We start from the raw sequence: 24,309 nt of genomic DNA on the forward strand, positions 1-24,309 counted from the left end.
CACAACTTAGGTCTATATTCATATACATACGTACACACGTGTATACAACAATTAATGACATTTTATACTCAATATATTTCATTTATTTTTTTAAAGATTTTATTTATTTATTCATAGACACAGAGAGAGAGAGAGAGAGAAAAGCAGAGACACAGGTAGAGGGAGAAGCAGGCTCCACACAGGGAGCCCGACGTGGGACTCGATCTCAGATCTCCAGGATCACATCCTGGGCTGCAGGCAGCGCTAAACCGCTGAGCCACTGGGCTGCCCAGTATATTTCATTTAAACAAGTAGTTGTTGCCACTTATTTGATTGAATTATCCACCTTCTAAGAAGATCACAGCACACGTTTGGAAACCACTGCCCTGTCTAAAAGAACACATTTTACAGATAGTCCCCAGGCCCAATCTGCATGTCATGTGAAACCCCTGACTTACCCTTACCACCCTCACAGTTCATTAGTCACATTATTTCTGGTCTATTTCTTAAATATTTCTTGCTCAATTTCTACCATTTTAAATCAATGGTTTGTGGTATGGGGATCCCCAAAGCTCCCTAAGACCTTTTTATGGAGTCCACAGGGCCATAGACATTTTCATATTTTTATGACAACACTAAGATGTTACTACCCTTTTTCACATTTATTCTTTCACAGGTATACAGTGGAGTTTTCCAGAGGTAATTTCATAAGCGATGACATCACTTGTTCTGATGCTTATGTTTTTAGTTTTAATTTCTAATATGTTAAACATTGATAGCTAGGACCCTCCTGATCAAAATCTCAGTAAGTTTTAAGAGTGCAATGGGATCCTGAGGCCAAGGAGCTTCAGAGACCTTGGTGTAGACCCTTGTGATTCTGTATCCTCTTACCGCTAGTAATAACTAGACATGATTTTGTGGCCTTAAGCATCTCCAAACAAACACTCTTGTTAGATTATCTGGTCTTGAACTTCAGTAGGATTCTCATGTCTGATTATCCAGAGGCATGTCTGTGCTGTGATTCATGGAGCTTTGATACCTAATCTGTCCTTGATCCTCAGCCTTTTGTGCCAATTTTAGAACACTAGGACTCTGGGTTTTATGCCTCTAAATGTTGGAATACCCTTTAGCTCAGTCATTTGACCCTGTGACATAGTAGGAGACATATATTTATATTTATATATTTATAGATATTTTTGTCTCTGCCCAGGGGATACAGAGCTCCCAAAACCCTTGTAATTTCTTGAGTGATAAATATGATAGGAACATCTTACACAGAGCTTCTAAATCTCTTAGAGTTTCCCGGGTGACAGGAGTATCTATTCCAATGAGGTGACTCTGTGTGGGCTCCAGGGTAGCTTGAGAATGGGAGCTGGCTCACAGAAACACCAAGCCGTGATTAGAAGCTTAAAACTTTTAACCCATCCCCATCCTCCAGCTGAGGAGGGGGGCTAGAGATTGAGTTAATAAACTATCATGCCTCCATAAAAAAAAATATCCTGAACTTGAGTTTGGAGAGCTTCTGAATTGATGAATGCATCCATGTGTTGGCGGTGTGGCATATCCCAACTCCACGGGGACTGAAGCACCCGTGCTGGGAACCCTTCTAGATCTCACCCTATCTGCATTTTCATCTGACTATTCATTTGTATCCTTTATAACAAACTGGCACATGTAAGTGAAGTGTTTTCCTAGCATCTGTGAGCTATTATAGCAAATTATTGAATCTAAGGAGGGGGTTCTTAGAACCTTCAATTTGTAGCCAAGTTGGATAGAAGTGTGGGTACCCAATACATGTGACTAGCCTCTGAAGTGGGAGGCAGTTTTGTGGCACTGAGACTTTAATCTGTGAGGTTTGCATGAACTCCAGGTAGTCAGTGTAAGAAGCATATTAAATTATAGGATATTCATTCGGTCTGTGCAGAGAGTTAGAGAATCGCTTTGTGTGGAAAACTCAGATATTTGTTGTTAGAAGTGTCGTGAGTAGAGATGTGTTCTCTTAGGTCCCTTTGCTACTCTGTGTTCTCCTGCCCAGGTCATCTCATCTAATCCAATGCTTTGAAACAGTCTCTGCGGCCTGACAGCTCAGGTGTCTGTGTCTTCAATTCTGACCTCCCTCCCAGACTCCAGATTTGAATGTTGTATCCAGCTACCTGTAGCACATCTCTATTTGGATACTTCACATGTAACTCCTAATTAATATTATCAAACCTTAGCTCCTAATTTCTTCCATAAATGCTTCTCCCTCAAACTTCCTCATCTCAAAAAAAAAAAAATTGCATTCTTTAATGTCCTCAACCCAAATCCTTGACTTCCTCATGGACTCATCTCCTTGCTAATAAATCCAACTCAACAGCAAATTTTGCTGGCTACATCATCAATGTAGCAACATTTCCCATGGATTTACCTTACCTCCGCTAGTGCCCCCTAGACTTCTCTACCATCCTCTTTTGTCTGGACTTTGCAATGACCTGCTGATGGATTTCCTAGCTTCTACCTTGCCCCTTGACATTTGGATCTTTATATAGCTGATAGGTCTTTTATAGAATTTTCTTAAAAAAAGAAATCATATTTTCAGTGGTACATGGTTTTGAAAAGACTTTTCCAGGACCACCTCCAGTCTTTTTTGGACCAGGACCTCCAGGCTGTGTGTGGGAGAGATTTAAACTGAGACCAGAAAGGATGATCCCTTCTACTTTTTCAGGCAACTGACCTCAACATAACCAAATCTTTCTTATTAAGGCCACATTCTAGGGACGGTGCACATTTTGGAGGAGTCTGGGCACTTTGGTGCTACCAAAGTCTACCATCAAAACTTAAAGCATATGGTATACAAGATATCCCAGATTTTCAAGATGACCTTGGCAGGATAGACCAGTCGTGCCTGATAAGGCAGGTTCCAAATGAAAGCATTAGGCTTCCTGGAGTGAAGGTGAGGGCCATGACTCAAAGAAAGTTGCATAATTCTCTGACCACAGAGCTCTGATCTACCTAGACCTTGTCCACATGCCCAGTCACCTGAACTTTTTCATCTGGATCCAGAGCCAAGAGCACTCTCCAGTCTTGTTTCACTCTAAGGCTGAGACAGAATAAATGGTTCCCAATGTCTGGGGATACGTCCAATTAGATTAAGAGGCAAATTAATTGAGAAGTCACACATGAATCAGTGAATCAAAACTCATTACTGGGGCCACAGAGGCAGAACTGATGTAAAAAGGAGGGGGGGGGGCAGAAAAACCAGGCCTTTCAGTACTTCCATAGGCCATGGGTGACCAAGTAGAAAACAGATGGGACTCAGATATAGGGAGCTGAGTGGGATAAGACTGGGGCTCAGCTGAACAAGGAGGAAACAGGAGCACAAGTCTCAGCAGGTGCAGATTAGAATGGTGTCGACATCCACCGTGACTTGACAGTGAAACCTTTAAACCCCTTACTATTCTACCCAATTAAGTTTTCAGGGTAGGTGTAGATGGGGACTAGGGCTTGCAGCTGCCAGCTTCCTTCTTTTTGATGTCAGCTGTAGGCAGGCAGCCTGGAGGACAGGAGCCAAGAAAGAAAATGCCTCTTATTCACTTGCTCTGTGTCATGTCTGGTGTTTGATGCTGCACAAGCATTTTCTGATCGATTCTTTAACAGCCTGTTAGGGAAGAATTATTATCCCTATTTTAAAGGTGGGGAAATTGAGTTTCAGTGACATCAATCAAATCATTCACAGTCACACAGCCAGGGAGCTATAGATTCAGAGTTAACACCTGGTGTTTCAGATTCCACAGCCCATACTCTTAGTGATAGCACCTGCATTCTGACCCACCAATCTTGAGGCTAGGGGCACAGTCTTGTCTGAGTAGCAGACAGTGAGTAGGTTGAGGGCAGGGACCAGCTGCTTTCTTCCGCATGGCCTTTGCATCTGGCGCAGTATCTTGCAGGTGCTTAGTGAAAAAGCATCACAGGAAACTGGACTCATCTCATGTCATCTTTCAAAGACTTAAAGAAAACACATGAGAGTGATTTGAGCTTCTAATACTTTGAAATGGGTCATAGAAGTTGGTGTTTCCATTTTTATCAGTTGATTTTTACTTCGTTGAACCCGGACTTTCAGTATTATCCTGCATCTTGCACTTTATGTGTTGTATCATTATTCCCTTAGCAACACAACTCAAATTCTATAAAACCATGGGCCTTATTTTCACTATGCCTAATATTTCCCCGAGCATCAAAGTTCATTGTCATGGCTACCACACCACAGACACACGTTGTCAGGTACTGTGTCCTTAAAGGCACAGGAGGACTTGGGCATGGGCCATATTTGGATCTGCGTTTTAGTAGTCCTGATCATCCAGGAGGCATCCCTCTGAAGAAAAGGAGCAGCCTAATGGAATCCCAGCATTAAAGAGGATGCTTTGTGTTGTGAAAAAGTGATTCATGCTAAACAGAGTATCTAAGCCTCCACTCAAGGGTTGTTAGAACCAACATAAGCCATATATTTCGCTGGGCTGGGGGCACTGTGCCCTCTGTGAGAAGCTGTTAAATCATGATTTCTGCTTTGGGCACTAGGGGATATCCAAGGACTTTACACTGATGTCTAGGTTCCCAGGATCTCTAGGATGCTTTCTGAGATAAGAAGAGTGGGGGGTGGCCTTTGTGCCAACTCCCCGACCCTATTCCTTTTCACCCATGGGAGAGGCTGGGAAAAATGGATGTCTTTTTCTCCCCCAGAAGAGTTTGAGGGTACCTTGATTTCTTTCCTGGAGGGCTCTACACTCCTTTCCCATCCTCTTAACCTACAGACTCTCCTTTATCCAAAGAGCAAGGCCTCTTTCCTCAAAAGCCAAGCCTCTCTACTCATGGTGCTTAGACTGTGGTCCTGGGGCCAACAGCATCCTGTGGAAACTTGTTAAAAATGTAAATTTTCCACCCTCACCCTAGATAAATTCAATCAGAAACCCTGGGGGTAGAGGGCCAATAATCTGTGTTTCAACAAGCTCTTCAAGTAATTCTGATGCACATTAAGTTTTGAGAAGCACTGTTTAAAGCCCTGGAGGAAGCTCATTTTGATATTCCCAGGACTTTACAATAAAGGGGGAGGCTGGCATTCAATTTTTGCTTCAAAATCTCTTTTCACCAACCCTCCCTACCCAGCCTGGTCAAACCCAATGTTCAGAGTTCTTCAGTTCTCCAAGTTTGTACACTGAGCCTTTGTCCTGAGTGCTCTATCATTGTGTTTCTTTGCAAGGAGTGTTCTTCTCATCATAGGTGGACTCCGATGCCTCTTCACTGTACTGAAAGGTAATTGGTGCAGTGTCAATAGGGACTAGTCTTTAATGTGGGGAATTAGTCTAGGCATGGGGCAGGAGTTAAAGTAACCTCAGAGAGGTGAGGAGGGACAATGGTCCAGCTTGTGTTGGAACAAATTCTCTTGCTTAAGGATAGTGGGTGGATGCACATTCAGGGTTAGTGTGAGGCTGGTTCTGAAGCAGGTAGCTGCACCCACTGAGGATGGGGAGAAGTCATGTTGCTAGTGCTGGAGGTGTCTGAGCTCCTGGAACAGAGTGACCCAGGGCAGAGGGACACGATGAGGACCATTCCTGACAATGAAACCTCAAGGAAGGCAACACGGAGCTTGCACAGAGGTGGGTGTCACAGGAAGAGGGAGGCAGTAGCTGTAGAGGTAGAAGTGATGGAGAAAGTGCCTGCACAAAGGGCAGCAGCAAGGTTTGCTCCTGCGGACTCTCCTGAAGCTTCTATAAAGGAGGATTCATCTTGATGAAGTCCCAGTAGTTCATTTTTGCTTTTGTTTCTTTTGCCTTCGTGGATGTATCTTGCAAGAAGTTACTGTGGCCAAGTTCAAAAAGGGTGTTGCCTGTGTTCTCCTCTAGGATTTTGATGGAATCTTGTTTCACATTTAGATCTTTCATCCATTTTGAGTTTATCTTTATGTATGGTGAAAGAGAGTGGTCTAGTTTCATTTTTCTGCATGTGGATGTCCAATTTTCCCAGCACCATTTATTGAAGAGAATGTCTTTCTTCCAATGGATAGTCTTTCCTCCTTTATCGAATATTAGTTGAAGCTTTTGCACAGCAAAGGATACAGTCAACAAAACTAAAAGACAACCTATAGAATGGGAGAAGATATTTGCAAATGACGTATCAGATAAAGGGCTAGTTTCCAAGATCTAAAAGAACTTTTTAAACTCAACACCAAAGAAACAAATACTCCAATCATGAAATGGGCAAAAGACATGAACAGAAATCTCACAGAGGAAGACATAGATATGGCCAACATGCACATGAGAACATGCTCTGCATCACTTGCCATCAGGGAAATACAAATCAAAACCACAATGAGATCCCACCTCACACCAGTGAGAATGGGGAACATTAACAAGGCAGGAAACCACAAATGTTGGAGAGGATGCGGAGAAAAGGGAACCCTCTTACCTGTTGGTGGGAATGTGAACTGGTGCAGCCACTCTGGAAAACTGTGTGGAGGTTCCTCAAAGAGTTAAAAATAGACCTGCCCTACGACCCAGCAATTGCACTGTTGGGGATTTACCCCAAAGATTCAGATGCAATGAAATGCCGGGACACCTGCACCCCGATGTTTATAGCAGCAATGGCCACAATAGCCTAACTGTGGAAGGAGCCTCGGTGTCCATCGAAAGATGAATGGATAAAGAAGATGTGGTCTATGCACACAATGGAATATTCCTCAGCCATTAGAAATGACAAATACCCACCATTTGCTTCAACGTGGATGGAACTGGAGGGTATTATGCTGAGTGAAGTAAGTCAATCGGAGATGGACAAACAGTGTATGTTCTCATTCATTTGGGGAATATAAATAATAGTGAAAGGGAATATAAGGGAAGGGAGAAGAAATGTGTGGGAAATATCAGAAAGGGAGACAGAACATAAAGACTCCTAACTCTGGGAAACGAACTAGGGGTGGTGGAAGGGGAGGAGGGTGGGAGATGGGGGTGAGTGGGTGATGGGCACTGAGGGGGGCACTTGACGGGATCAGCACTGGGTGTTATTCTGTATGTTGGTAAATTGAACACCAATAAAAAATAAATTTATTAAAAATAAATAAATAAAGAAAGAAAGAAAGAAAGAAAGAAAGAAAGAAAGAAAGAAAGAAAGAAAGGATTCACCAAGCCTCTTGCTTCCTGGTAGGTGTTCTATTGGAGGTAGGAGTGTCCTTCACGGTGTCAGGGGGGTGGGGTGTCTCTCTGGGGAAGGATGGAGGGAGGTGACAGGATTCTAGGGAGGGGTGAGTGCTTCCGCAGACATGATGGATGTGTTAGTACAAAGGTGAGGAAGAGAGATTATTCAGTCCATGACCTGGAACTCCGTACTTGCCATGTGCCAGGCAATGTGCCTTTTTAGGGCCTAGGAACAAAGAGTTATATTTCTTTTTTCTCTTTGTAGTTCTAACAAGACTTTCTCTTTTTCCCCCACTCTCTCCTAATTCATGAGTCAGGTCTTGTTAGCAGTCTGTGGATTGCTCTAGTATGAGGTACCTCATGTCAAGCTGAGGTTTCCGTAGAAACAAATAGAGACCTTGCTTTCTGAGTCTTGCAGAGAGTATTTCTGGCAATTTATCAGGAATGGCAGTATGTTCTTTTGGGCAAGGTATTTGCACTCCTTGGAGGAAAAACATGATAAACAAAACATTATCCTAGAACAGAGCTCTTCTGTTTTAGTTTTTATTTTTTTTTCCTTCTCCGCCATGTCTGGCTCTGCCAACCCACCTCCAAATGCTTCCTGAGCATTTCTGGCTGAGATATGTTGGACTCCAGCTGTTCTCCATCCAGTTCTGGTGCTGTCTAGCCTCCTCCAGACATGGTCCAGAGGGGATCTGAGAAGGGAGAGGAAGGGAAGGTGTGAAGAAAAGAGCAAGATTAAGGGCATTCATTGCAACAGATCAGGGGGCTGGGGGGCAGCAGGCTCAGATAAAGCTTTTAATTGTGCTCTTGAAATTTTTGGTAGCTTGTGATCAACTCGTAATTGCATATATGCTACAAAACCTTGGGGAAGCTTGAATTTTGATCAGAATATTTAGGCAGTGGTCATGACTGTGATTGGAGAATAACCAGATTTTAGAAGTAAAAGGAAGATCAAAAGATAATCAAAATTCCATAAAGGACATGTCAGAAGGGCTTAAAGAGAGGATATTTAATTAGGCTTGGGATCAGTAATGGCATTAGGAGGAGTCTTTAATAAGAACAAGTCTGAAGTCAGCAGATATTCCAAACTGCGTTGGCCTTTATGCTCACCCCATTGTCCCTGTGGACAGGCTTTGAACAGCCCACAGTTTGTTATCTATTGGTGGTGCCATATGGCGATAATCCACAGCCTCTTATTTTAGAGCACACTTAGAGGGTCCATTTGTGATGCAAACAGAGCTAGATAGTGCTGGGATTCCTTCCCATCCCTTTATTTAATGTGTGGGGTTCATATAAGTTTACTCTTTTATCAAAATCTCTAATGTGTGGCTGCTGGACATTGTGAAGGCCATATCCAAATCTGAGTGATGCCTTCAGCAGGAATCTCCAGATGCATAGGAAATCTGCCTGTGGATTTTTTTCTAGAACTAATGGGTGACTTCTGCAGGTTATCAGTGGTTCCTGGTAGGTTATTATGATGTCACAAGACTCCCTAGGACCAATGTCTCTTAACCAATGGTAAGGCTTGCTTGTCTTGGCTCCCTCCACCTACCTTGTCTACTGATGACCCTGCTCTGTATTGTGGGATGTGCATCATTTGGAGGATGTGAGGCGTTAAACTTGGAAGATATTTTAAAAGAGGATGCAATGTGGAAATGCACCGTAAGTATCATCATTTGTAAAAATGGTGTTTTACATCTAGGGTTGAAATGTCCCACTGCCTGCAGCTGTATTTACAGAGGGTCCTGCATGATCAATGAAACTACCCAAGAGTTTGGGAAGCAAACAGTTCTTTATCCTTCTTAGGTTATCCTAGTGCCCTCTGGAGCCACAGCTAGTGCAAAGTCTGCACAATACTGATGGTGCAACAAAAAATGACATTTAAGAAAGAAGGGATACATTTATTTGCATACTGTTTCCCAAGAGAATGGTGGGTGGTTTTAAGACAGGCGGTTTTAAGAATAATACTGCTTATTCTTTGAGAGTCTTCCCATGGCAATGGGTTTACGTCCCCTGCCTTGAATCTGGGTGGGCTTCCGAATGCTTCAACCAAGAAGCTATGATAGAAGACCTTCTGAGTGACTTCTGAGGCTAGGTCACGATGGCCATGAAGCTCCTGCTTCATTTTCTAGATCATTCACTCTTGTGGCCCTAAGCCACCATGTAATGACTTCAGCTACTCTTAGGCGGCTATGATGGAAAGGTCACAGGTAGGTGCTCTGTTTGAGCCAACCTTCCAGACCTATGAGTGAAGAAGTCTTCAGATGATACCATCCTGGATGTTTCAATCAATCCCACCCTTTCAAGTCTTCCCAGCAGGGCCCCAGACATTATGGAGCCGAGACTGTTTTTCCTCATCCGAAGACCTCACCCGCAGACTCGAGAGCAGAGTAAAAAGTTCATGGTCTTATCCCGCTGAGTTTACAGTAGGTTGGTGTGCCACAGTGAACGACTAGAATAGCAGGTTCAGTTGGAATTCGCTCAACATCACCAGCCGTACTCTGCACAATTCCTTATTCTACGTTTGGGAGAATAAGGAAAGCAAAGTATTTCCATTCACTGGGAGTAGGGGTGGAGTAAATAAATGCTTAACTATGACTAAGCATGCCTTCACTCAGAGGCAACCATGTTGGGGAGGGCTCAGTTAGGGGTAGTAACCCCGGGGAATTACCAAGCTGGGGACTAGTCATGAAGACAGAAGCAGTTGGGGACTAGTCACAAGGACCGGAGCTGGCCTCTCCCCTGGAGAACCATGTACCTATAACATGGCTTCCCTGTTAAGTTATTCCTTGTGTCCCTTACTTTGGCAGAGGTAGTTGGTGTATTAGTCAGTGTCTGAAAGGAAAAAAACCCAGATTTTACAAAGGAGGCTTAAATTGGTTATGAGGTTGTAACCATTATCTGTCACCACGGTAATACTGGACCCCATGCTCCCCCACTAATAATACCTGGTGGCTTAATAGAGAAGCATACCTTCATCTCACAAGTCTAGGCATAGGGACACAAGAGAGAAATAGTGATGACACCACAACTGTCCTAGGAGCTTGGAGAGGGGTCCCTGCAACACTGGTACTTGAGCTGCTCAGGGGATCGCAGACTTCCGGTGGGGCACCCCGTTCCAGCCACCAAGAGGGAGCGGCACAGCTGCTAATGGCACCACTGAAAGTGGCAAAAGCGGGAAGACTCTCTTCTTCCCTCCAACTCCCTTATAATCTCCTACCACTGCCTCCCCTTAGCCAAAGCTACGAGGAAGATAGTAGGCAAGGGATCCTGGGAAGTGTAGTTTTTAGACTCCCAGCTCTAGCGTCGCAGAATGGCTGAGGGATGGTTTTAGAGATGAGAAACAGAAGGGACCTAACTGATGCTGTTGGAAATTTTAATCCCTGGGATCTTCAAGAAAATCCTCCAAGATACCGTCCACATATCACAATAAATTAGGATTTTTTTTTGGTTGAGAATTAAAAGAATATGAACCCAAACTAACTTAAGCAAAAGGTAAATTTTAATTTAAGTGAAGAGCCTTCAAATGGCTAAGTTTAGGCAAAGGATCAAACATTGTCATCAGGGTCTGATCTCCTACCATCTCCATTCTGCTTTTCTTTATTTTTCATTCTTTGGCAGGATCTCATAATATGGCAGCAGGATTCCTCCCAGGAGTTTCAGTGTGGTCATGATACAGCTACAAGAATGATGGAAATATGGATCTTTCTTTCTCTTTCACTTACTTCACTCAACATCCAAAACTACTCTTCTTCTTCTTCTTCCTCTTTTTTTTTTTTTTTTTTTGGTGAGGACATCAGATTTTCTCAAGGCTCCGTGGACAGCATCACATGACAATGGTCTGGTTGCTCGGTACACACAAGGTGGTCTCCACCCACAGCCGGTTAGTCCAGGGGTGGTTTGGTGCAGTCTCCTGCCTTGTGGCCTGTATTCAGCTGGATTCTTGCCTCCTGGGCAGCTGAGGGAGGGGGCTTCTGGGGGTTGGCCCCAGGCCTAGAAAGAAGGAAGCAGGGGAGTCTGGGGCAGGCTAGGGTCCAGGAGGGAGTCTCCTGCCCTCAATGGAGAGATGGCAGCCTGAGCGACTGTGTCACCACCTACATCTGGCTGGTCTCTCAGATCTCGCCAGCTGGGGACATCTCATCCAGGACTGTGTGAACTTCGTAGAAGGTGACATTGTGGAGATACTCATTTAAGATTTCCACAAAGTTGTGGATGGCCTCAAGGTTGGCCAGATTGCTGTCACTGATGCCCATGTACATGCAGACACAGGTCAGCTCTGATCGGTTCTAACATGTCATGGTCAGGGTGTGCGAGGGTTAACCACAACCTTTGGCTTGGGTTCAAGGACTGGCAGAAATGTCAACTCGGGCTCAGTTCAAGTAGACTTTGCTTTACCTCCAAAGCATGGAGTGAGCAGGACAAAAATCACACATACAGATAAGAACAGGTGTGAGTGTGTGGGTGAGGTTCCATGTTCCTCACAGACAGGCCCGAAGTCTTAGCAACCCCGATGGAGGAGATGTTCACTAGTCAGAGGACCACGTGCCTTTTACTCACCCAGTCACTTCAGTCCCAGAAGAAACTTCTACTGTGATGCAGGGCAAGAATTCTGTTACTCGGCAAGCAGTGATCCAAACATCATATCAAGACCTTGAATTCCTGCTATCCCAGCACTCGAGGAGTCTCCTCTTTCCTTTCACAGAATCTAGGGAGTTTCTAGTCATTTACTCAGGGTCTTTCCATGATCATTGCCTGACGATGGTTTACAAACTCCTCCACCTCTGACTTTGAGATCATAGTTATACAGATGCCATGCCCTCCTTGGACCTGATGTGAGATCAGAACAACCCAATATATATATTCAAACTCCAGGGTAAGGGTGACTTTATGCAAGAAAATACTGGGTGCTCTTTAGAGAGAGAATAGTACTGCGAGGGGGAGGGCAGTGGCAAAAGCCGTATATGTCTACTAGAATGATTTCTTCTCATTCTGAGTACAGGAGACCCCAAGCCAAGGTCCCTGCCTGCCTTCAACAATTTCAGTTCTGGGAAAAGACAGACCCTCCATTCTCCCTCCAACTCCGGCTGTTATTTTCCAATACCCAGCATAATTTATTCTTTTTCAGCTGCCACATACGAATTGAGAATCACTGTCAACACATCTCTGAATGTCCTGCCTACATCTCTAGCCATTGTCCGTCTGTGTTTGGCAGCTGTCCACTCTTCTTCAGTATATACTGACTTAGCAGTGCTATTCTGAGTGTAAGAAGGCTTTTCCAGGTTGCTTTCCTTTCTAGCAATGTTCTGAGTTCCTTCCAACGTCTGTGTTTTCCAAAATGCAATGCATTCTGTTTCTCTGCAGTTGGGGAGTTCCCTCTAGCCAAGAATTACATTTTGTTAAATCGTCCCTTCCAAATGTTTTCTCTACAACCACTGTAATGAACTGACAGATGGGTGTCTGATCTTCAGAAAGTATAATGAAGATTTATTTTCTAAACTGTTAGGACAAGCCAAGGTTATCATACAAAAAACTGAACACACTGCAAATTATGCTCAATTTAAACCAAAAGTGGCAATTTCATTGGCTATGGCTTTTCCTGCTGAATCATGTTGATAATATAGATGCATTTGTACACCCAGAGCTTAGATCATCGTGTTGATTGCCTTGGTGATAGACGCTAATTTTTGAGAGGACTGGAACTTCCATGAATTCCCTCAATCTTGTCATACTCAGGATAACATTTTATACATGTTAACTCAGCAGGGGCAATGGTTCCGGTGTTTGGTTACCCTGTGTCCTTCAGAAAGGAACGACTTGGGTATCTTATCTGGGAAATGTGAAGAATAATCCCCAGACCTGCAAGATCATCAACGCACAGTGACTAAACATAGGTTCACTTTGTGCCTGTCCATGGACAACGAACTTCTAGAAATAGAAATATTGCTAAGAGATATCATATTAAGATGAACAAATGCATCTACCCCAAGAATCTCCCAATTTTCTGGAGTCCAACATAACCTATTAGCCTCACTGAGCCACCTGACTTTCTAGAGTACTCCATTCTCTTACCCACAATGCAGCTCCCTCCCCCGTTCTTCTGCTAAAGGATTGTTGCTTAGGAGTTTTCTCACAGGTTCAAAGCAGACGTATTCCTATAGATTGCCTCTCTCTCTCTCTCTCTTTTGAAACAGTAAAGGAAAATATAATGCAAATTAATACCACAAAATAATTGGCCTCTCTCCATCTGAAATCTACACAGAGGCTGCGGTGCCACTGCTCAGTGGCCAACAATTCACACTGAACGCTCTGGTGGATGAATTGGCTCTATACCCAGAGAGAACAGTGCAAGCAAACCATAAAAAAATAAAATGTACTAAACCACCAACTGACATTATGGAAATAAGACACTGGCTGGCCAAAAACCACAGTGTATCAATTAGCAGGATCTTAGTATTTGGCAGAGAGAACTCTGGGTTCTGGGAACAGAATGCTGCATGTTTTATGCAGTCATATAACATCTCCCTTGTATTCAAAGAAGGCAAACACCTGCAGCACATCCTGGGAAGGGTGAGATTACGGTGTTAAAGTTTGCATCAACTCAGTCTGACGCTTCCATCAATTAAGCTTGGTTGACACAATGACTGCTATAATCACCTAATGGGTTGGTCCTTTTGCTTTTCTCTCCATAGCTCCCTGTAGAAATTTCAAGGACATAACTTTCTTTTTTTTTTTTTTTTTCCATCTGGTGGAAGGGGAGATTTAGGACATCGTGACTCCCTGATAATTTCAAACAAGACTTCACATGATGGCTGAATCTTGGCGGGGGTCCCGAAGGCAGAGGGCATATGTAGGCAAAAGCTGTTGGATCTGTCAGCACTGCCACAGCTGAGAGGGGCAGGGAGAGAAGTTCCCACTGGTCAGATTCACAGGGGCCTGGTCTTGTGGAAGACTGGAGACTATGTGGTCTTGGCTCAGACTGACTAGGATCAGAACTCTGCCTTGGCATTTGTTGGTTTGTTGACTTTGGGAACAAACCTTTCCTTTCTTAATTTCAGTTTCTTCTTCTGGAAAATGGGGACATTGGCTCCCTAATGAGATTACTGTGAGAATGAAGAATAATAGATGTAAGGTACCTAGCCTCCTCCATGGCCTACTGTGGTGTAGGTGTCAGGGTAGAGTAGTGTTCACTTAGCGGTAGTGGTAAACTTGAAGGGATGCCAGTGGCTGGTTGTCTGCCCAGGCAGGTAACATTATACCCCAGTTCGGTGTTTGTGTCCATAAATTCAGGATAGAGGTTTCTGGCTACCCTTCAGGGGGTACATTACAATGGTAGCATCGTAATCCACCCCCCAAAGGCCATCTCCACCAAACAACCTGCTGTGATAGACCCAGATTCCCTGTAATCCCATATTCCTAACTTATTTGACACATAACAAAACAAAAATTCCTCCTTATTCCATACTGGGCATGGCACCTGACCTATGGCAATCAAGCACTTAAAGGAAAAAAAAAAAAAACATCAAGTTTTCTTCTTCTAAACAGAAATATGTTAAAACCTGGAAAAGGTGTTGGGTACAGCTTGATCCAACTTTAAAAGTCTTGGGCCAGTGTCCCTAGAATGACCTTCAGCAATCAGCCAAACTGCTAACTATAAGCTTTATCCTGATGCCAGGACTCCAGTCTTGGTTCCGCGTCCTCACAGTCTGGTGTTAGTGGAAGTCCCTTCCAACCCCTCAAGGGCTCATCTTCTGATGTCATTACTACCACAACCAAGCGCTGATGAGAAAGGGAAATTAATAACCCAAACAGTAACTATTACAACAAACATAGCACTATCTTTGCATCAACAAGGGAGAAGATTTGATGTTAGTCTAAGGCAAAATTAGTTTCCCCTCGACCACTTTGGAAAGATACAAATCTTACGTGTGACTTTTGGAAAGTTACTGGATCTTCCTGAGCCTCAGTTGCTTTGTAGCAGAATGGACACAACACTCCTGTTTTTTTTTCTTATTACTACAAAATTAAATAGGATGATGTACGTAAGATACTTAGCATAGTACCTGTACCTTTGTAGAACAAGTGTGGTAATCAATAAATAAATATTGGGGGCACCCAGGTGGCTCACTGGTTGACCGTCTCTGCCTTTGGGTCAGGGCATGACACCGGGGTCCCAGGATCCAGTCCCACATCGGCCTCCCCACAGGGATCCTGTTTCTCCCTCTGCCTGTGTCTCTGCCCCTCTCTCTGTATTTCTCATGAATAAATAAAAATAAAGTCTTAAAAAAAAAACAAATATTGGTCTTTTCCTCTTCCTTCAGTTTCAAGGGCGTGCTTTAATGATATTGACTCCAACCTCTGAGGGATACCGTGTGCAGTTCCCCAGGTATATAGGCACAGACTCTCTCTCCTAAGTGACTGGGCCACTGTGCAGGCACAGACCTGCCCATTTGCCCTTATTAGTATGTTTCAGGGAACAGGAATAAGGCTGAAGGTAGAGATTGGGATGTTTTATCACCCAATCAGCAGTGTTAGTTGATAATAACTTCTTCGACCTGGCTTTGGTAAGAGTTTAAGAAATGTATTTTTTTGTAACCAATAAAAACATTCTACATCCTCAAAGGTAAGAAATGGAGAAGGTGGGAGAAGGAAATGTAGTATAAGTTGTAAATCTAAAAAGTTAATTTATCAGATTCAATGTCAACTTTGGTGACATTCCAGTTGGTGCTTCTGCCCAACTGCAAACCACCCTCGCGCTTCCTTTTGTGGTAGTTTTCTACTGCTGTTGTAACACTGCCCCAAATTTAGCTGCTCATACAACACAAACAGTTAGCGTCTTACAGTTCTGCAGGTTGGAAGCCTAACACAGTTCTCACTGGGCTGGAGTAGAGGTGTTGACAGGAAGGAGTTAGTTTCTGGAGGCGCCAGGGAAGGATCCATTTTCTTTCTTATCCAGGTTGTTGGCAGAATTAAGTATGTGCTTTGCTCTTGTGGGATCCAGGCCCTGGTTCCTGCTGGCTGGAAATGGCAGACCATTCTCAGCCTCTAGAAGCCACTGCCTTCTTGGGCTTGTGGCCCAGTTCCTCTGTCTCAGAATGCATCACGTCCCTCTCACATTGCAACTGTCTGACTCCCCCTTCTTTCTCCCTCCTCTTCCACTTTCAAGTGCTCACGACTTGAGATTTGGCCCGCCTGGATAATCCGAGGTAATCTCCCCATCTCAAGGTTTTTACCTTAATCACAACTACAAAGTCCCTCTGCCATTTAAGGGGACATATTCACAGGGTCCAGGGATTAGGATGTGGATGGCTTCAGGGGTCATGATGCTGCCGAGCACATCTCCCGACAGACCTGGACGCGTAGGGAGAGCAAACTGAAATAAATCTGAGATTTATTGGTTTTTCCCTATAAGTGATTTGAATGTTCCTGAGGGGAAAAAACACTGCAAGGGAGACTGTAGCACTCAACAGATTAAGGCATTTAAAAGAAAAAAAAAACAAAACAAGCTTTCTAGTATGTAGTTATAGATCCCATTAACTACAGTTTAAATCATTCTTTAAGGAATTTTTGACAGATTGGTAAATTGCAACCTACACATTCCTAATTAATTTTGTCATATCTCCAATTTTCTCAGATTGCCCAACTTTCTTTACTTCCACATTTTACTAGTAACTCTTGGTTCAGTTGTTCTCCCAAGAAAATTGAGCAAAATAGAGTGAACGGCTATGCAGTGTGTGTGTATATGTGTGTGTGTATCTTTCATTCAGACTCCACTTTTTGGCTAAGTTCATAATGGCATAGAATTATAGAATGGACTGCGTTAACCTAGAAAAATAACATGGAACAATAATGTGGGACAGTTATCGCGAAGTAATAATGAGATAGTAAGATGGGACTGCAGGTTAACTAGCACTTAGAACCCCAAATGCAAAAGCTTCTTCTTATGGACATTTTGTTAGATAAGAGTGGCCTTAAGAAAGATTAGTATGGCACAGGCGAGAGGCCCAGAGGAGGTGGAGCAGGAGAGGTGAGCCCCGGGAGAGTGTGCCTCAAAGCTAGCAGCTGCACATTAGGAGCTTTATGGGAATACGATACCTGGGTCCCTACCACAGAGATTCTGATTTAGTTGGTTTGGAGATTTTTTTTTTTTTTTTTTTTTTTTACGGCTCTCCAGGTGATTCTAATATTCAATGGGGATTGAGAGCCATTACCTCAGATTATCCTCCATGACACCGGTGACAGTTATAGAACTCCTGTGACCAGGCATTGAAATAGGAGGCTCTCAAGCACAGGGATAGAGCAGCAGAGGCGACTGAGGCTGGGGTTCCAAGCACAGCTCTCCCGAGGTGGGCCCCTTCTACATCCCTGCATCCCTACTTTCTTACCTATCCAACCAGACAGAGATGGGGTTTTGTGATTCTGGACCAAAAGATCAAAACGGATTCCTGCTTCCAAGGAGCCTGGGCGCTGGAGCTCCTCTCATGAGTTTGCAGAAGAAAGTCACTGCAATTCACTCCTGTGGGTCTACCATTTGGGGAGGAAGTATGAAGACTTAGGCCAACGCTAAATACTGTGGTAAGTAAGGAGCATTCCATAAATTCCCTGCTCTTTTCCTCTCAAGGATCCTGTCCAGCTTCCTGGTGGAAAGTCATTCTCCTTAAGAGCCATTCGGTTTCTGCAGGATCTTAGGCCCTTCATCCCTGCTGCGTGCCACATGATTTCTGCACGGGTGCCGTCTGGTCTTGTCCTGGCTGTGGAGCTGACACCTACCCCTAGACTCGGGGAGAGCTTGGTTTCTGTCTCATGACTTGCTAACATGATCATTGCTCCTCGTGTACAATCTCCCTCAGGGCTGCTGCTGGGACAGAGTTATAGAACTTAATCAGGATCTCAACAGTGAGGCCCTTTAAAAAATAATGGCCCTTATATTACAACAGTCTTGTTGATTTTCAGGCCATTTTAACCCTTCTTCCTCACTGCATACAGAATTTGTCACGACTTCTGTTGGGGTTAAGGCCAGAGCAGTCATGCACTGACTCTGAGCTAACGGGGGCCTCAGCTGCGGGCCTGGGCCGGTGGGGCATGGCTATTCTCATGCTTCTTCTCATTACTAGGTTGTACAGTTCCACGCCCCTCGGTTCCCCAAAGCCCACATCATAGCTGGCGCGAGTCAGAGCCGAATCCCCCACATTCCACTATGCCAGGAATAGGAGAGGGTCTGCCAGAGGGACACTCATGCTGCAGAGATGGATATCATAACCGACAAGTGTTACCTTCCCAGGAGCAGAGGCTGACAAGAGATAGGTGGGAGCGAAGCCTGAGAATTAAAGCATTTCCATATAATTCATTATCCTCTGAGTATTTTTCACATGACATCTCATGGCAGCCAGCTTGGTTAGAACAGAAGGGTCCACTAGCTGGCTGAGTGGGTTGCACGGGGTTGTCGAGGGGGGCGCTAAATCCTCATCTTCCATCAACAGCTGGAATGAGGTTGGGGCGATTATGTCAATATTTTTACAAGCTATTTCCTTTTCCTACCGCCGGGATCCCTTTCTTTCTCACACCCCCAGTCCCTTGCACGGTGAGGCAATGAGGCCGAGGATTTCAGCAGGCTTTGATTATAGTGTCTTTTGAATCCCAATTTTTATTTACAACACTTTGGGTACCACATTTCCCAGATTACACTGGCAACGTCACTGTCTTGTAGCTACAGTTTCCTTCAATGTTTTCTTGCAAATTTGCATTTTTTGCCTCTGTGTTAAAAACACCTGGCGGGGTGAAGGGAAATTGGATCTGTGCTCAGCCTACTTTACAGAGCACCATTTTCTGTGGAAAGACTTGGTTTGTTTCCCAGTTTTCCGGTTGCACTCAGGTCTCTGAATGGAACAACAAACAGTAGAGAAGGTGCTCATTTCCTTCCTAGGGTTTTGAAGGTGGCCTCTCTTTTCTAACATGAAAGTGGGGTTTTCCTTTGATGAGCACCTTAGGATCTTCCCAGGTCCACTTTATCTCCAGCAACATTAGAGACCATTCTCTTCGGCCTAGCACTGGTCCACATGGCTTTGTTTACCGTGTTGTGTTTCCACGTCTTCCCCGAGTTCTGATCTCTATTTCAGTGAGAGGTTGGAGGACGCTGCACACGAAGCTGCTCTCAGCCATCATTTTCAGCCAGAAGTCTTCAAGGCTGTTTATCATTTCTCCTTATTTCAAGCTGCCTGCCTCATTTTTTTCTCACTCGTACTCTCCCTTTCACGTCTGACTTTTGCCTGGTGGAAATAGAATTTTTGTGCTTTATGTGAACTGTGATTATTGATGTTTGGAATGGTTCTCTGCTTAGGAAGATAGTAAAGGCACAGAGTGCATTTCTCTTCAAAATAAGATAAGACAAAGGATCCTCAGTGTTACTCTCTACCAATATGGATCCTCTACTTCGTTCTTCATCATCCAGGGCTGTTCTGAGGACTGTAATGATGCCGAAGGATGACATATGCACCCTTCTCTGGCTTCTGAACGTCCCAGGAGTCCGCTGGAAAGATGGGCCCCAGAGGGCAGGGATCATTCAGGCTTTCCCCCATCCCCAGACATAAAGATGCTACTTGTTTCCTTACATGGTGCCCTGATGAAAGGGCAAGAATCAGTTCCCAAGTTTTAGACATTGAGGCAGAGAAAATTCTGGGTGGAACAGGAGTGTGGAGTATCTGTCTCTATGTAGACAGAGAAGGAGTCAAATCACTTCAGGTGCAGGGATATGATGGAATTGGATGGGGGGTGAGTTTTCTATAGAAAGCAGATGTGAGGATAAGGAAGAGGAGTAGAGGGATGGGGAGGGGAGGGGAGGGGGGATAGGCTATGAGATGGGGAGGGGCTACTGGAATAGAGCTGGAGGAAGGGGGCTGAGGATGACAAGAGGGAAGGGGGACAAAGCGCATGAGCAGGGGAAGTGAGGTGAGGGTAGAAGAGGAGAGGATGGGGAATTAGAGGAAGAGGAGGAGAGGATGGGGAAGTAGAGGCAGAGGAGGAGAGAATGGGGAAGTAGAGGCAGAGAAGGAGAGGATGGGGAAGTAGAGTTAAGAGTGCTGGCTGTGAGTGGGGAGAAACTGTGTTGATGAGGGGATGGACACAAGGCCTGGAAAGGGCCTCAGATAGAGACGGACGTGCGTGACAATGGATGGATAATGGAACCAATCATACAAGAAACTCCAAAAATCAAGGAACTAATCAACATGCAGGCGACATGGGGAGGAACAAAAGATATTGATAGCTTAGAAAATCAAAGGACATTTTAATTACACTGCTATTGATAAGCTGTGGTGAAAAATAGTCCATTTCCTCCCTGCTCCTTGGCCCTGCTCCCCGTGTGGACATTCTGAGGGTGAAGCAGGCTGCTGGGGGAGGTGGTGCACCCCTTGTCACCCGAGGGAGTCCCGGCAGAGGGAAACAGCTGTCTGGCCAGGATATTCTGGGAACACCAAGCCATTATCCTTCCAAAGGCCCTCAGCGGTCAGTCCCAGCCAGTGGGGGCATTTGTCATCAGGGGCATTTGCTCTGCCCTCTGCACCTCCGGACCAGGGTGGAGCCCCTTCAGTCACCCACACTCTGGATCAAACTACCTTCTTGTCCCAACATGATATCCAGACAAGATCAGATTGCACCGGCGCTCACGGGACACCTCTTTCTCTAGCCCCAAGATGACCCAGCTGAGGACTTCTGACTTTGGCTTGAGGTGAGTTCCCTGCTCCCTCCCAGGGCCTACCTGCTTGGCCAAGTGGGTGACTTCATCCCTCGGAATTGAGGAGCCACTCACCCCTGTGCAGGAGAGATGGATAAGCCAAACACCAGATGCCGTCTCCAGTGAGGCCATCCTTTTCTCAGGCTACCATCATGCCTTGCCCCCCACCCAACCCACCCGGCCAATCTGTCACGTTTGGAACACAGCAGGCCACAGAAGGATTCACACAGAATCCAATTCTGCTTCTGCTTTCCTGAAACAAAAATAGTCTGGAGAAAGGCTCAGAGTCATATTTCACCAAAGACTCTGACTAAATTAATTATAGGCAACTATAATTCATCATACTTTCAATTAACAATTAATTACGTACAAGAGAGACAAATGTTTTATTGAGACCAAGAAACAACATGTATCATTTGTAGTGTGGTGTTTTCTCCTTACACCGTAGGGAGGGGATTTATGTGCTACAGATTGCTTGAACCAGTTTTGCTCTGAAAAATACAAATCCACCTGGACTCACTAGCAGAATGGATTCTGGAGTTGGAAAGACCTGAAGTCTGGCACTTGGAAAATTTAGGACTTAGACCTTCTCCTTTCACACCGCAGGAGGAAGGATCTACACGGGGGATATGCGTGGTCCCAACGGAAACCTCAGAAGGCAGGGTCCCCTCCTGCAGTCTACAGGGGCATGGCCAAGTTCAGGTATATGGGGAGGACTGGGTAAGAGGAAAGCAGGAAAGTGGAGCGACAGGCTCCCCTGCTGCTCCATCCGTGTCCCATCTCTGCCAAGAGCACAATCAACACACAATGAGATGCTCAGAAGAATCTCTTGTGCCAAATCAGATCAATTGAGCTCAGCCTTTTCATGAATGGCCTTTGGGGGAAGATAATGAGGCATTCCCTAGGTGGGCTCAGCAATATGGCAGTGGGCCCCGAGTACCAGTCTCTCTTACTAGGGGATGTCTGTTGCCTCTCTGGAATCCATCACCTTCTTTTCCCTTCCTGGCGGAGCAACTCTTTCCCACCCTTGCAGGACTCACCTCACCCTGGCTTCAGGTGTGGCTCTGAGGATCTTGAGTCAATCAGTGTATCTCACCTGTGGGGCCTTTAATGCCTTCAGAAAACCCAAAGGGAGCCGAGGAACCTCCAAGAATGCTAGAACACAGATTCTCTTTTCTCTGCTGTGCTTGGATAGTAGGAGAGACTACTGCTGCTGCTGCTGCTGCATCACTAACCCTACCACTACCAACAACGCTACCACTTGTAAGGGCCTTAATCAATGATGGACATAGTTTTAAGTACTTTATGTATATTTGCTCCTTGGATACTTACAACAATCCTATGGGCTAGCTGCCATGATTGTCCCCACGTTACAGAAGGGAAATTAAAGCCAAAGTTTCCTTTCATCTTGCTGAAGGTCACACAGTTAGTAAATGGAGGGGCCAGAATTTAAGTCTTGGCATAACATTGGTTAGTCCCTAACACCTGTAACTGCTGGAGACATGAAGGTAAGTCTGAAGCTACTGGGAGCCCAGTCTAGAGATTGAAGAGGAAATGGATCCATAGGAGGCGGAGGGGCTATCTTGTGAGTCCAGTATCAAATCCTTCACGGAGCCAGAAATGTCTGAGTCTGTCCTTTTTGAGTTATGTGAACCAATAAGTTTCTCTATTGCATCAGCCATTTTGTAATGGGTCTTCTCTTCCTCTCAACTGGAAGGACCAAATGTAGACTTTGGTACCAGGAAATAGGACTCAGAAGTGTTCACACTGATACAGAGTTGACCGACCTGCTATATTAGAAAGGGTCCTGATTGGGAAATCATGTATTTCAGGAAGTGGGATTAGCATACCTTGTGATGCAGCCATGAATTAACTGGTTGCATTGTCATGTGTTTGTTGTTGTGATTCGGATCTCTTGTCTTTCAAGATTATAACCCCGGGGAACTTGAATTGAATATGGCCGCTTGTAGCCTTTAGAATAAGGTCTGTTCTGGTTGTCCAGTGTATGTACAACCCATTCCAAAGCTCAGTGGCTTAAAACACATATTTATTATGATCTGTCATGGTGCTGTGGGTCGTCTGGACTCAGCCTAGTGGTTCTTGCTTAGGCTCTGTCAAGTTGCAGTCTGAAGGTCATCTGAAGGCTCAGTGGGTTGCACATGCAGACAGCTCACTCAAGGGCTGAAGATTGATGCTGGTTGCTTTCTGAGAGCTCAGCTGGCCTCTTGACCAGAGTGCCTTCATATGATTTCTTCATGTGGCTTTTGCTTCTCAAAGCATGACTTCTGGCTTTCAAGAGGCCATGTTCAGAACATTTAAAGAGGCCCAGGTGTAACTTGAAAGGCTGCTTGTAATGAAGCCTTGGAAGTCTCGAAGCGTCATTTGCACTGCATACTATAGGTTAAGAGAGAACCAGATGGACAGCCCAGGTTCTAGGGTAGAGGCCCACATAAGGGCGACAAGACCTGGTGAAACGGATTATTGCCAGACCTGTCTGGACATCAGCTACCACAAGACCCTACAATAAAATGAAGTGCCTGGTTTGATTCTGGCCTGAGGAGAAAGAGAGAGTGCTCAGGTAGGAAGAATTATGAGAGACTCTGTCTGAAGCCTGCAATCCAAAACACCTGGGAGTAAAATAACCTGCAGCCTTGCAAGGTTGGAAAAACTTGTCCCCAGGCTAAGATGATTAGATGAAGCTAGGAAGCTAGGATGTGGGAAAGAGGATAATATTGGGTTACAAGATGACCCTGACTGCCTCCTCCAGGCTTCTCCAAAAATACAACTCCCCTCCCAAGCCTGTGCTTCAGACGTGCTGGGACAGAGTGTGAGGTGGAACCTCAGTGCTGTGGTGGGGAGGGATGGGCAAAGCACCTACATCTAGTACCCGGAGGCTAATCACCCCCCACCCCGCTCATCTCAGTGGGTTGGACATACTTGGCCAGATCTTGACTGAGGCAGGGAGCAAATAGACCAGAAATTCAGAGCCTTTAAAAGAGCTCTCCTGAGAGGGACACCTGGGTGGCTCAGGGTGTGATCTTGGGGTCCCAGGATCAATCCCCACACAGAGCTCCCTGCATGGAGCCTGCTTCTCCCTCTGCCTGTGTCTCTGCCTCTCTCTCTGTGTCTCTCATGAATAAATAAATAAAATATTAGGAAAAAAGAAACCTTCTCCTGATAAAGAAGCCAACTTCCCCCACACTTGGCCTGTGATTGCTCAAGCCTGGATGAATGGTTGTTACTTTAACCTGTCTTTCCTTTATGCCTACAGTGGTCACATAGACTTGATATGGTTGTTGATGTTTGCATTTTCTCTTTTGTGAATTTCTTCTTCATATTTTTCTTTTTTTAAGATTTATTTATTTTAGAGAGAGAGAAAGAGAGTGAGCATGGCGGGAGGGGCAGAGGGAGAGAGAGAGAGGGCAAGCAGACTCCCCA

The 24,309-nt window shown here is 44.9% G+C and overlaps 1 long non-coding RNA gene across 1 annotated transcript; it reads left to right on the plus strand.

The window, feature by feature from the left end:
• Positions 1-8,678: 8,678 nt before the first annotated feature.
• On the plus strand, positions 8,679-18,466 carry LOC112651677 (uncharacterized). Its single transcript, XR_003130957.3, has 3 exons — positions 8,679-8,807; positions 17,540-17,717; positions 18,257-18,466. It is a non-coding gene; the product is annotated as an uncharacterized LOC112651677 (long non-coding RNA).
• Positions 18,467-24,309: the final 5,843 nt, after the last annotated feature.

This window comes from Canis lupus, chromosome 4, assembly GCF_003254725.2.
Source record: "Canis lupus dingo isolate Sandy chromosome 4, ASM325472v2, whole genome shotgun sequence".
NCBI lineage: Eukaryota > Metazoa > Chordata > Mammalia > Carnivora > Canidae > Canis > Canis lupus.